This window comes from Lycium barbarum, chromosome 7 (assembly GCF_019175385.1).
Source record: "Lycium barbarum isolate Lr01 chromosome 7, ASM1917538v2, whole genome shotgun sequence".
NCBI classification, from domain to species: domain Eukaryota; kingdom Viridiplantae; phylum Streptophyta; class Magnoliopsida; order Solanales; family Solanaceae; genus Lycium; species Lycium barbarum.
The window spans coordinates 12,149,014-12,163,845 of record NC_083343.1 but is presented as its reverse complement, the minus strand read 5'-3'; the positions used below and the strand labels follow the sequence as shown (position 1 = coordinate 12,163,845).

At 35.1% G+C, this 14,832-nt stretch overlaps 1 long non-coding RNA gene across 1 annotated transcript; it reads right to left on the bottom strand.

Moving 5' to 3' along the window:
• Nucleotides 1-689: 689 nt before the first annotated feature.
• Nucleotides 690-1,806, bottom strand: LOC132602137 (uncharacterized). Its single transcript, XR_009567614.1, has 2 exons — nt 1,184-1,806; nt 690-871 (listed from the first exon to the last, which is right to left on the bottom strand). It is a non-coding gene; the product is annotated as an uncharacterized LOC132602137 (long non-coding RNA).
• Between the last annotated feature and the right edge of the window lie 13,026 nt (nt 1,807-14,832).

Here is a 14,832-nt window from a genome sequence, read left to right as displayed (position 1 = left end):
TAGTGGGGTTTCAATTTCATCTGTAAGTTATTAGTTACTATTTTATTACTTGTTGATAAGTTATTTCCTTCAATTGTTTGTGTCTGTATTTTATTTGAATAGGGTTTTCTGTTTTTTTTTCCTTTTACGTTTTTGGTAATGCATTGTGGTAATGTATTTTTGTTGGTAATGTTTTTTATGTGTTTTTTTTTTCCTGATTGAATTTTATGTTTTGCTCATGTCAGTGTGCTAAATCATGAGACGACAATTTGGACAAGTTGCTGACTATTATATTCCTCCGGAAGAGTGGACAGACACACGCATCAGTGCTGTATGGCGAGGGGATGAAAAGTTTGTTAAATTTGTTGAGAAATTTCTTACAAAAGAACAGTTGGTAATTTTGAAGAATCGTCCTTTTGGGAAATTTATGGAATTACATAATATAAAAATGTCGGGTATCTTGGTGAATTTTATGTTGTTGTCGGAAGTAGGGGTGTTCATGGTTCGATTTGGGTCGGTTATTGATTAAAACCATAACCAAACCAATTTAGTCGGTTTTTAAATGTCTAAAACCATAACCAAACCAAATAAAATAATAACCACCGGTTTGGTTATTGTCGGTTTGGTTCGGTTTGGTTGGATTTTTCGGTTTATGACTAACAGCCATGAGACTTATCAGTAAAATATTAAAAAGTTGAAAAAGACATGTCTTTTTTTTGTCCAAACGATAACTTTTATTTATCGTTTAAGGTGGAACATACATCATAGAAATATTTTCACTATTAGTGATAGTATCATACTCAAGTTATCCAAAGTTGCTAAACTATTACATATAGAGCTAAAAACTAACTAAGTAGTGGCTGCATCATTTTTGTCATCTTAATACACATACCTGGAAATAAAGTAGAGCATAGGAGCTTTTAGTTGTTGTTACAAACATACATATTAATTAAACATAAAGACTACCTAAAATTAAAATGAAAATATATGAAATTAAAAAACTTTGTGTAATGATCCCAAACTTTGGGGCAATACTTGCATTTTGTCCTCAATTTTCCCATTTTATTAAAAACACTTTGTGTAATGATCCCAAACTTCAGATGTTTTTCTATCATTATCCCCAGGGCTAGGGTCTAGACTACAAAGAGTTGTTCTTTTCTGCCTTTTAGGAGGATTACCCACGGAAGAAGTATTAGGACATTACCATGTGCTTGAGTTACAGCAAATGCTGATGTTACTGAAGTATCTTCTATAGGAACCTCCAAATCTACAACCTCTGCTCTTTTCATATGAAAAATATTAGAAGTTTAGGACCCATTCAGACAAGAAAAAAGAAAGGTATGAATTCGGGAAAAAAAAATAAACAACCTAAAATCCAATGGCTGACAAAGAAAAGCTAAAAATTTAAGTTAAAGACATTAGACTCTAACGTGAGCTTTTGTTAGTAGGTTTACACTTAACACTTAAAGAGTTAAAAGACTTAAAGACATGGGCTTGGACATATTCTTAAAAACATAGACCTTAAACAATCGTGTGAAATAAGTAGACCAAAAATCAAATTAATGATTGAAAGGTATAAAATATTTATAATTATTTATGAAAAACTAATATTATACATATAAATAATTATAAAATTTATGTATATAATTTATCGGTTTGGTTCGGTTATTTATTCGGTTATTTTTTAATATAACCATAACCAAACCAAATATTATCGGTTTTTAAAATTTAAAACCAAACCAAACCAAACCAAACCAAATGTCGGTTTTTTTATTCGGTTTGGTTAAATTTTCGGTTTGGTTTTGGTTTTAACCAAAACCTTGAACAGCCCTAGTCGGAAGTTCAGTGTTCTGAAACAAATGAAATGCATTTTAATATACAAGATAAACTTGTGACATTTACAGACCAATCATTTAAGAGAGTCACTGGGTTATCAATTACTGAACCTCTTAGATCTTTCTATGCTAAATATAACAAAACCAATGGCAGTCGTCTTTTGAGAAGATATTTTGGTGTTGAAGATGGTAAAAGGAATTTGGAAATGAGGGATTTGAAGAATGTGATGAGTGCTGAAAATGTAGCTTTTGAAGATGACCTTGATGTGGTAATGCTAGCAGAGGTATACATTCTTGGTCGTGTTTTATTGGGCGGTAGAATTGATAAAAAGGTATTGTGGAAACATATTGTATACATAGAGTCCAGTGAATTGTTTGAGCAGTTTAATTGGGGGTCTTTGTGTTTTGCTGAACTCTTGAGGTGTTTCAAATCAATATATAAGCAAGGGATAAACAGACATAACATTGATTATGGTGTTGTTGGTTTTGTTTTTGGCTTTAGCGTTTGGGTTTGGTCTAGGTTCAATGACTATCGCAAACAATATGTTGATATTATTGGCGATTGTCGTGAACCTCTGATGTTGTCGTATGTTAGCAATAAATCTCCACATTTCAATGATGTCAAGAAATTGCTTGTATCCGAAGAGTACACGACTGCAAAGGTAATGGTGTTTATTGCCCTTTACTTTTCGTGTCAACTTTTAATGTGGTTTTTCTTTTTCTGTTTTGATGTCATTATTTATTTTATTGTTGTATGGATTTTATTTTAATAGCGAGGTAAAGGGGTGGTTGATGAATCTCTGGACAATTCAAGTAGTGATGGAAGTGAATCTGAAGATGCCAATATTGCTGGCAAATCCACTGAAACCTCTTCTCTAGAGCATCGCATTGAGGTATTTCTCATGGGTCCTCTCTGTTTTTCCTGTAAAAGTTTTTTTTTTCTCTTGAGTTTAACACTTTGCTGTATTTGTTTATTTTCACAGTTCCTGGAAAATGTTTGTGATGTTAAATTGGATAGGATTTTGAATAATCAACAGAAGGAGAAGGCCCGGATGGATCAGCTGATTTCTGCTTTGCAAAAAGCAGGGTTAAATTTTGAATCCCAAACTGCTTCTGATGCTGAAAATGTTCGTCGACATGTTGATTCTCCTCGTCATGTTGAAAAGGGTAGGCGAGCACAAGATCTGTTCGTAAAAGTGTTGCTGCTAAAAGGAAAACTAAACAAGCCATGTCTCGTAAAAATGTTGAGCAATCTTCCGTTGGGCAACGAATAAGATCGGTGCAGTCTCATGTTGGGGAAGATATTGCTGAGATTGAACAGGCATTTTGGGAATCTGAAACTGGCACCGGAGACGAGGGGGGCAACGGTGTTGATTTGTCTAATGTTGAGGCTGAAAGTAATCAAGAAATTCAGATGGAAGATGTGCAAGCCGTTTCTAGTGAAAGAACCGCTGATGAGACAGAGTTGGGAGGAAAAATCCATTTTTACAAGAGAAGAAAATTACGCAAAGCATTACAAGATGCAAATGCTTCTCTAAATGTGGCATTTGAAGATGTTTTTGGAGAAGGCCAAGCAAATGTGACATGTCCCATGGAGACAGATGTTGAACAAGTTGAATCTCTAAATGCAACCAAAAATGTTGAGGCTGAATTGCCTTCGATAAATTTACATTTACACTTTGTTGTTTTCTAAACCTAAGTTATCTGGCACACTTTTCTGGTAGTTGATACTTTGTGTGCTCTTTTTTGTTTTCCTATATGCAAATGATAGTTTAGCCCCTCCTGGCATAATCCCCTTCTTTTATTGCAAACTCATGTTCTGCCTACTCCGGCATACTACCTTATTTCGCAAAATTATATTTAGTTTTTGAACTTAGCTCTTGCCCCTTCCGGCATACTTTTTGTTTTTGAACTTAGCTCTTGCCCCTTCCGGCATACTTTCACATTTTATATGCAAACTCATGTTCTGCCTTCTCCGGCATACTCATCTCTTTTGAAAAGTTATTTTCTTCCCACTCCGGCATACTTTTACTTTTTGAAACTTAAATCTTGCCCCTTCCGGCATACTTTTCCCTTTTTCAAGCATAAGGTTTGCCCCTTCCGGCATATTTTTCGAAACTTGTTCATAAATTTTCCTTTTTCTGAACCTAATTTCTGCTTGTTTCGACATAATTTTCAATTTTTTACCACTTGCAGAATTTGTTAATTTTTTATTTTAATATTTTTGCTTTGATGACGGATGTTGTGTTTCTTAATTTGTTACTTTATATAGGTTGTTGTGGAGGAACAATTTGCGGGTGAACAGTTTGGTGACGCCAATCGTGAAGAATCCAACGTATCTCCACCGAAAGGACATATGCCTGAAAATCTTGAGCAAATTCAAGATGACGCTGTGGTGGTTTCTGATCATCTCGAACGAGATTTATCTCCTGCCAGAGATGATAGGATAGAAGAGGGTGATACGTTGGTGTCGGTTCATCATGATGAATCCATTGTATCTCAAGCTGAAGGAAATGTAACTGGAAATGTTGAGGCTGAATTGCCTTTGGTAAATTTACATTTATACTTTGTTGTTTTTAACACTTTGTTTGCTCTTTTCGGTTTTTCTTATGCAAATGATAGTTTCGCCCCTCCTGTCATAATCAACCCTTTTATTGCAAAATCATTTTCTGTCTACTCCGGCATACTACCTTTTTTCGCAAAATTATATTTCTGCCTACACTGGCATACTTTTAGTTTTTGAGCTTAGTTCTTGCCCCTTCCGGCATACTTTCACATTTTATATGCAAACTCATGTTCTTCCTTCTCCGGCATACTCATCTCTTTTGGAAAGTTATTTTCTGCCCACTCCGGGATACTTTTACTTTTTGAAACTTAAATCTTGCCCCTTCCGGCATACTTTTCCCTTTTTCAAGCATAAGGTTTGCCCCTTCCGGCATATTTTTTGAAACTTGTTCATAAATTTTCCTTTTTGTGAACCTAATTTCTGCTTGTTTCGACATAATTTTCAATCTTTTACCACTTGCAGAATTTGTTAATTTTTTATTTTAATATTTTTGCTTTGATGACGGATGTCGTGTTTCTTAATTTGTTACTTTATGTAGGTTGTTGTGGAGGAACAATTGGGCGGTGAACAGTTTGGTAACGCCAATTGCGAAGAATACATTGTATCTCCACCAAAAGGAGATATGGCTCAAAATCTTGAGCAAACAACACTTGAAAATCTTGAGCATATAAGACGTGAAACACCTGAAGCTCAAGTTTCCAACGAGGATGATGAACGCGCTGTTGTTCCTCATATTGGTGTTATGCCCGAGCCTATTAATGCGGTTGAGCCATTAAGGAGCGAACCAGCCAATGCAGACCCGGTTCAAGTTAGTACTCCAAGGGAGTCCGCTGTTGTTGATGGAAAGGGTGAGAACTCTCAAGGAATGGAGGACAATTTTCGATATGTGTCCTTTGAAGATATTGTAAATGTCGCTTCTTCCGCTGTCAAAGAGAGTACTGTTAGTCAAACCCCTCATATTGCTGAAGAAGAACCTGTTGTTGAAGTGGCGGAAGTGCTATCTTCCTTGAAGACAAGGCGCCAGAGGAAAAGGAAAGTAGTGGGTGATACCCCGGCACCCGGATGGATGCTATATTCTGGACGAAACGATCTTCCTTTTGGGTCGCGGAAGGACGAAAGTGACTGGGATGAACAGTACAGAAGGATGTGCCCATTCCATTACTTCAAAAGCAAACTTGCCGTGACCTTTTGGAAAAAATTTATCAATCCTCGAAATCTTCCACCAAGTAGCTTTCGACCTACTAGGTAAGTTTTTAGTTATTGTGTTCTTTCTTGCATTTTTCTTCTTTATTTTGGGTTTATATATTTTTCTTTTCAGTCTTTTAAGTACAATCTCTGTATTTTTGCCCCTCCTGGCATAATCCCCCCTTTTATTCCAAACTCTTGTTCTGCCTACTCCGGCATACTACCTTTTTTCGCAAAGTTATATTTCTGCCTAAACCGGTATACTTTTACTTTTTGAAACTTAGCTCTTGCTCCTTCCGGCATACTTTCACATTTTATTGCAAACTCATGTTCTGCCTCCTCGGGCATACTCATCTCTTTTGGAAAGTTATTTTCTGCCCACTCCGGCATACTTTTACTTTTTGAAACCTAAATCTTTCCCCTTCCGGCATACTTTTCCCCTTTTTAAGCATAACGCAAACCTTATTCATAAAATTTCCTTTCTGTGAACCAAACTTCTACTTGTATTTTTGTAATTTTTGTTCCCATTTCTTTAATCAGGGCAGAGGACGAGATAATGTATCCTGGAAAGTTGAACCAACTCAGTGAAGTTTATAAGTTGGGTGATGGTGAGCCAAAATATAGGATTTTTTTTTGGAGTTGTACCATGATGTCTATACACTTAATGATGAGGTTGGTGATTGTCTTTTACTTTTTCTTTTCTTATTTTTCTATTAGTTATTGCTTCTTGCTTCTTCTTTTTTTCTTTATTGCTGAATTGCTATTTTTTTTTCTTTTTTCCTTAGCACAGCATATTGATGTGATGCTATATTATTTGAGGAAGAAAATGATGTATCATCCTCCAGCTGCCAATGTTGTTAAGTACACAACCGTAGATATGATGTTTGATCAGCTTGTGCAATTTGACATCAATAGATACTACGAAGACCCGGTTAATTATCACTAGTTTGCTGGCGGCAGTGATGATGCATTTTTGCTGAGTAATATTGTGTATGGGCAAAGAGGAAAATGTGGTATATCATGGGAGAATGTCGACAGGGTATTAATTCCTATTCGCCCAGGATCTGATGATCCTAAAGCAATTTCTCACTATGTACTTGCTGTTTTCATGATTGATGAGCGTAAATTGGTAGTTTATAACTCACTCAATCATAATGATGATCGTTTGGTTCGCATTGTCGAGGCCTACTGTGGTATGATCCCTAAGTTGTTGATGGTCAATGATTTTCAATTATTCGGGCCATCATACAATGACTTCAGTAATCTGACATATATCTGGGTTGCCTGTCCAAAGCAAGATCGTGCGTTTCATTCTTATCTTTTTTAGCTTTTTCCATTGTTTTTTGTTGATTTTTATTTTTTTATTGTTTTTGCTTTTATGTTGTTCTAAAACATCTCTCTTTTATGACTTTCAGAGATTATAATTGTGGTCGTTTTTTGATCAAGTGTGCTGATATGCTGATTAGTGGTGAAAATCCTGCTGATTGGGATGGTTCTGGTTTGATGGACTACATGAAAGAGTGGTCAATCAATTTGGTTTGTCATGGGAAAGATAAGCCGAAAAAGGGTTATGACACGCTATCAGATACAGCTGGAAGTGACTATCATGAGCATAACGATATGGAGTGTGAGTATGAGATGAAAAAAAGAGCAAGATCTGTGAAGAAAGCAAAAAAATAGTTTGTTTTAGTTGAGCTAGATCTGTGAAGAAAGGAAAAAAATAGTTTCTTTTAGTTATTTTTGCACTAGGTAATTTTTTTTCGTGCGTCCTTGTGTTTTTTTGTAAATGTTATAAGCTTGTATAGTTTGTTTGTGTTATAAATTTCAACTTTAAGACCCTTTGTAATTTGATGGTGTTCATTTTTAATCTCAACTTCTCTGTTCATAAAAGCTGTTATTTTGTTCAAATCCAAGTTATGCCCTTTCCATCACAACTTCATGGTTGTTGTGTAATAGAATTTTGCCGGGGTCAGCATGGTTTCTCATTATGTAAATAGAAGTTCTGCCCATTCCGACATAATTTAAGTTCAGAAAACTTGCTAAAACCAGCAACAAAGACAAACCCTTTGAAGTTATTGACCAGCCAAAATGCATTTATTGGGGATTATTTGTGACGGAAATCTGTTATTTTGTTGAAAATCAAAGTTATGCCCTTTGCATCACAACTTTATGGTGGTTATGTAATAGGAGTTTGTCGGGGTCGGCATAGTTTGTCATTTTATGAACAGAAGTTCCACCCTTTCCGGAGAAATTAAGTTCAGAGAACTTGCCACAACCAGCAACAAAGCCAAAACCTTTTAACTTTTTTCACCAGTCAGAACGCATTTTATTGGGATTAGTTGAGACCCCATAATTGTTGTTTTAGTATGAATGAATTTTTATTTTTAGTCTATGTTTGTTGTTGTTGTTGTTGTTTTTTTCCAATCCAAAATTTGTATGAATGAAATTTTAGTATTAATGAATGAAATATTTTACTTAGTGTTAATTGTATTGTGCTGAATGTTTTATCCAATTTTCCAGCATTTTAAAATATTGTATAAATAACAAAGCACATAAGTATGCCCCAAACGACATACTTATTTATTTTGTAACCGGAAGACCTGCCGATTCCGGCATAAATGTAAAACTTAAAAACATCAGACAGAAACAATATTGTTATGTCCCAAGGCATACATCTATTAAACTTACCAGGATGTAATCTTTGAGATACCAATTTTGTTTTCCTGGCAAAAATTGTTATACCTGTCACAGGAGGCATAAATTATAAAACTGGATAATTAAAGTTGATGATTGTTTTTTCTTTTTCCTCAATGTTTTATGGTAGAGAATTGTAGATTTCATGTAGGGACATTTATCAGTTGCTATTATATAGTCTTTTATTATCAGCAACAAGAAAATAACAACTTAATAAAAGAAAATAACAAAAGAAAGAATGAACAAAAGAATAAATGAGTGATAAGATGCTTGAAGTCTCAGTCTTAGTAATACTAAAGTTTTGCCATTTCTTTCAGGCAGAGTGTGCATTATGCGTCAAGAATCATAAGATAAATTCATATAAACCATGTATAAGAGTGTGATGTTAGGATGACAATTTCCTCTTCCTGTATCTTCTTGAATATGATTGAGAGTTGGACTGTGGTTACAGGTTGCCCTAGTGTGTCCAAAGAACTTGCATCTACCACATCTGTATGTGTACTTTGTCGATTCTCTTCTTGGGCGATATCTTTTTGTTTGTTTTCTTCCAGGTCTTATTTTAACATCAGGCGACGTTATTTTAATATCCATAATGTTTTGTGGAATAATCCATGAGTCTTGATTTCCAACTGATAGTATTTTACCTTTGTATGTCTCTTGGCAGGCTTGTTTCTTGAACCAGTCCGCACAGTATGTAGATTTTGGCAAACTTCTTTTGTCTATAACTGCCATGGCATGTGTGCACGGGAACTCGTCAGTTTGGAACTCCAAGCACTCACAAGTCATATTCTTTAGGTCTACATTGTATTGATATCCTTCATCTTTCACAACAAATTTGACGGGAGTTATGTTTTCTACCTGTGGAAATTGACAATATAAATGAGTGATATTTTTTGTAGCAATTTTTAGATTATATGAGAGTTATGCCCTTTCCGGCATACTTCCTGTACAGTGAAAATAAGAGTCTGCCCCTTCCGGCAGAACTAAGTATAAAATAGGGTCATAGTTATTCCTTTGTCCAGCATAACTTTTGTGTTTGGTTAATTTTAAACTATACATTGCTCAAAAAACTAAGATTGAAGTGTCTGTTGGTAAAATTTACTTACTTTCATTGTGAGCATAAAAACAGTGTTATAGTTATGCCCTTACCGGCATAATTCCATGCCAGTTAAAATAAGAGTCTACCCCTTCCGGCAGAACGAAGTATAAAAATAGGGTCATAGTTCTTCCTTTATCCAGCATAACTTTTGTGTTTGGTTAAATTAAACTATGCATTTCTCACCAAACTAATATTGAAGTGTGTGTTGGTAAAATTTACTTACTTTCATTGTGAAGCCTCTACTTATCTTTTCAAGCAGAATCTTTTCAGCCTAACATGTCAGGTCATGGGACGGTCCTGTTGCGTCCAATTTTCTCTGGTAAAACCAATTTTGCAGCTTGTTCTGGATGTAATCAATACATACCATTATTGGCAACTCCCTTGCTTTCCTCAATACAGAATTCATTGTCTCGACATTGTTTGTTGTGAGCATGTTGTAACGCCTATTGGTGTGGAATGAACGTGCCCATCTTTCCGGTGGTTCTTCTTTTATGTATTCTGCAGCTTTTGGGTCGATTTGTTGTATCTGTGAAATATAGGTACGAAACTGTGCCAGTTTGTAGGTAGTTGCTGCATTGTAGAACAATGATAGGATCGCTTCGGATGGGAAATATTTCTGCAAGTTCTTCTCCATGTGGTAGATGCATATTCCATGCTGGGTATCTGGATACAGTTATTTGATTGCAGTTGCAATTGATGAGTGGCGATCGGAAAGAATTGATAGGTCTTTGCGCGTGCTAAACACCTTTTTCACGTGTCTGAAGAACCACCTGTAGGATTCATTATTCTCAGAGTCTGCAATACCAAATGCGAGAGGAAATATGCTGTTGTTTCCATCTTTTGCTACTGCTATCATGAGCACACCGCGGTATTTTGATTTCAAGAAGGTTGCATCCACCATCATTACTGGTCTGCAGTGTTTCCAACCCTCAATTGATGCTCCATACGCGAAAAAAGCATACTTAAACTTATTGTCAGCGGTCCATTTGATGTTAGCAACTGTTCCAGGATTTCTTAATTTCATCATGTGAAGATATTGCGGTAGAAGTGTGTAGTTATTATTTGGGCTTCCTCTTATGACATTATAAGCGTGTTGGAGGGAACGCCATGCTTTGTGGTAACCAATGTGCAAGCCATATCTGCTTCTCATTTCTTCAATGACAAATTTGGGTGTTATCTCTTGTAGTGTATGGCGTACTAGGTCTGTAATGTATTCCGCTATGACTTTTGAAGTTGCATTCCTCAAGTCAGAGGTGATGAAATTTATTGAACAACTATGTCTCTTTTCAAAATTAACTACTTTGAAAAGTTCTGATCCTCTGAACCTTGAACTGTGGAAATGCTAAATGCAAGTTGGGTCAACACATCTGATGTAATACCGTTGCGTGCATGACTTTTCTACCTTGTACTGTTGATGACGAGTAATTGCAATGTTATTCATGCACTTTTTCACGGTATCTTTGTCTTTGAATAAAATGCCAACTTCTATTTGATCAATCGATGCACTAGGTGTCAAAATTTGTGTATCATGTTGTATCCTCTTCCTCTTTAGTGTCTTTGTTTTGTTGCATGGCTGTGTTTGTGTCTCTTCAACTGTCATGCTCGGAGTAAGTGATACACCATTCATTGAAGTTGGATGCTGAGAAAGGTCATTGTTTACAACTTGCTCAATGTTTGGTGGTTGCCATTGTAGCTGCTGAGGTGTCTGGTTAGGAGTTACTATCTCGTTCTGCTCATGTGGAATCCCAAGGTTATGTCCAATATGGTTGTGTTGTTCGTCATCCAATCCAACTTCAGACATGTCTTCTTCATAAGCAATGCAGAGTTGACTGTCAATTTCCTCTATGGATTGTCCTTCTATCATTAGGATATATTCATTATGATGTTCTTGTAATGGGTTGTTCTCCGCATCAGCTGAATTGAACTCTAATATGAAACGGGAATTTCTAAAGTTGTCATTATTGTTGAACATGTACAAGCAAGTGTGAAGATCAATGTCGTTTGTTACACGCATCCCTTTGGATGTTTTCTCACTAGTGTCAAACCATATGTTGGCCTCTTTTTGATGAGTATCTTGTGTATGCCCCGCAAATATCTGTTGAGTGAATTGTTAAAAATTTACACCATCATTGACAAGTATTAGCTTGGTTTCATGATTAACATAATTGTAGGCGGCGTCCCATTTGCCGTTGAAGGCTACGTAGATGCATCTTGGTGTCATTTTTTTGTTAAACTTCCAGCATAAAGAGAGATTCACTTGAGAAAAAAACAAAATGAAATGTATTTAAGTTGTTAGTTTTAAAAATTTAAGTTCTGCCCTTCCCAGCAGGCTTTGTATGTAAAGTCATGAAGTATGCCTGGAACGGCATACTCTACCATTTTGTAAACAGAAGTTCTGCCGCTACCAGCATTCTTCAAAAACGGAGTAACTGTTTCTGCAACAGTTATTCCAATGAAATTGCAACAGTTATTTTCATGAAACTAAAAAACCTCCTCTGTCTTTATCCAATTTAAATCAAATCCATACAACAGTTATTCCAATTTAAAATGAACTAATTTATACTTCTATATACACCAACACAACTTTTGGAAGAAGGAAAAAAACACTTTACTTCTGAAAACCAGATATAATCACATACAAAATGAACCAAAATCAACATATTGTACATGTTAATGGTGGTCATGGGCAAGCACATGAACATGCCCATCTTCATAACCAAATCCATCCTAATATTGCAAATTTGCAAATTACTCATGAAATTGCTGATATCAAAAGAGACATAGATTTTCTGAGGGCTCTTTCCGGTGCTCTAAGTAGAGAAAATGATGATCTGCGAAGAGAATTACGATTTGTAAGGTAGAGGTTATTCCAACACACTGGCCAAGTTGACGATGGGGCAATTTGGAATGGGTACACATGAAATTAGAACTGATGATAGTAGTTTGGTACTTATGAAGTTAGGATTTTATGTTTTGTGGACGTATATATATATTTAAATGTATGTTAATAAAGTGTAAGTTTCTTTAGGTTTGTAGAATTTTACTTTAATGGCTTCTAAACAGAAGTATTGCCTTCTACGTCATACTTGTTCAGAAGTTTGTTCAGAACTTTGCCTGTAACGGCATACTCTACTACTTTGTAAATTGTACTTTTGCCTCCTCCGGCATAAGTACTTTTTATTTTGCTTAACTTAATGCAGTAACTGTTTTTGGTTAAAAAAAAAAATGAAAACCTTCTCTACCTTCATCCAATTTAAATCAAATGCCTGCAACAGTTATTCCAATTAGAGGATTGACGCAACTGGACTAATTTATACTTCTATATAAACCTGAACTTTTGCCTTCTCCGGCATACTTGTTATGAAATTGGTTCAGAACATTGCCGTTAACGGCATACTCTACTCTTTTGTAAATTGAACTTTTGCCTCCTCCGCATAAGCACTTTTTGTTTTGCTGATGATAATGCAGCAACTGTTTTTGGTTAAAAAAATAAAAAAAAAATGAAAATCTCCTCTACCTTCATCCAATTTAAATCAAATTCCTGCAACAGTTATTCCAATTAGAGGATTGATGCAACTGGACTAATTTATACTTCTATATAAACCAGAACTTTTGCCTTCTCCGGCATACTTGTTATGAAATTGGTTCAGAACATTGCCGTTAACGGCATACTCTACTCTTTTGTAAATTAAACTTTTGCCTCCTCCGGCATAAGCACTTTTTGTTTTGCTGATGATAATGCAGTAACTGTTTTTGGTTAAAAAAAAAATGAAAACCTCCTCTACCTTCACCCAATTTAAATCAAATTCCTGCAACAGTTATTCCAATTAGAGGATTGACGCAACTGGACTAATTTATACTTCTATATAAACCAGAACTTTTGCCTTCTCGGCATACTTGTTATGAAATTGGTTCAGAACATTGCCGTTAACGGCATACTCTACTCTTTTGTAAATTGAACTTTTGCCTCCTCCGTCATACTTGTTCTAAATTTGCACAAAGTTTTCCTTAATTCAAGTTTAAATCGATAAGCATTGCCTGATTTAAATTGAATTTACTATAATTACAATTTCAAGTAAATAAGCATTGTATACTAATTTAATTAAGGTATAAATTAATTAAAATCAGAACAAAGCATTAAATCCAATCAATTCTATTTTGCTGATTAATTTTATCATGCGCAATGTTCAATCTGAGCTGTATGTCATCTGTTTCTTAATAATCAGGTCGTAGAAGGTGATCTTTTTCAAATATTAACAATCTAAACTCAATAAAATAGTTAAATTGAGTTGAATTAAGATTTGTACCTTTTACTGATGTTGTAGCAGCAAAATCAATTGAGAAATCTGGCTTGAAACAACGATTTGAATAATGCGAAAAATTGGGAACGAAGTTGGGCTGGGTTAACGATATGAAAGAAGGGAAGGATTTGAGAATAACGATTTTTGTGTTTTATATGTAACGGATAGGGATAGTAATGTCTTTTTACTATGTTGCTTTTGCTCGGAAGGGCAATAATTAAAGACCACCATTTTGAGGGGCAAAATCTAAAGACCAGCCCAAAAGAGGGGCATTCGCGCCAATTGCCCGATTATCTTGTTATACGGGCCTAGTAGATCTAGTAATCAACCCCGTGAAGTAGAAGGCCCCTGATGAAGGATGAAATTTCAGACTCTTATACCTCATTAAGTTCAAATGTAATTATGTGACAAATGCGTAGCAAAATGTGAAATTGATACTGTGTGATGTAATATAATGGACCATGAGAAATATGTTTGATGGATTGGAATGCAATAAAAGTGTTTCAGAGCTAAGTAAAAAGTGTGGGAAATAGAGAAGTTCAAAAATAATGCAAAGGGGCGAGAAATCTTAACAAGTGAAATAATGTCTAATTACAAAAATATGTATATCGATTTTAGCCAGGATTCTTAAAACAAAATTTTAGCTCTTGAAGTTTAGTTTCCAATGCTCCGATGCGTTTGTCAATATAAGCTTTATATAAAACTTAGGACAAACTACATAAATGACAAAGATTTGGGCTTAACTCAAGCCACATAGTATATGTTTCACTAATTACATTTTATAGCAACAATCAGGATCCATGCGCGTGTATACAAATTCTGATTTGTATACAACAATTTTTTTTCTTGTTTTTTCACTGTATTCGTGAAAATGACTCTCTGTATTAAGAAATTGGCTTGCTGTATTCATAAATACAGCGAGTACAAAATAAATACATAAAAACATATATACACAAAAAATTAACAAACACCATATTTTTCGGTATGTATACAACAAACACAGGCGTACACAACATAGATATACCAAAACAATTAACAAAAACAGGCGAAAAACACTGTATACAACATATATACACCAAAAAAATAACGAATACACTCAAATATTGAAGACAAAAAATAAAATTGATTGTATTCATTTGTATACAAAAAGATTTCTTCGAAAAACGCAAAAAT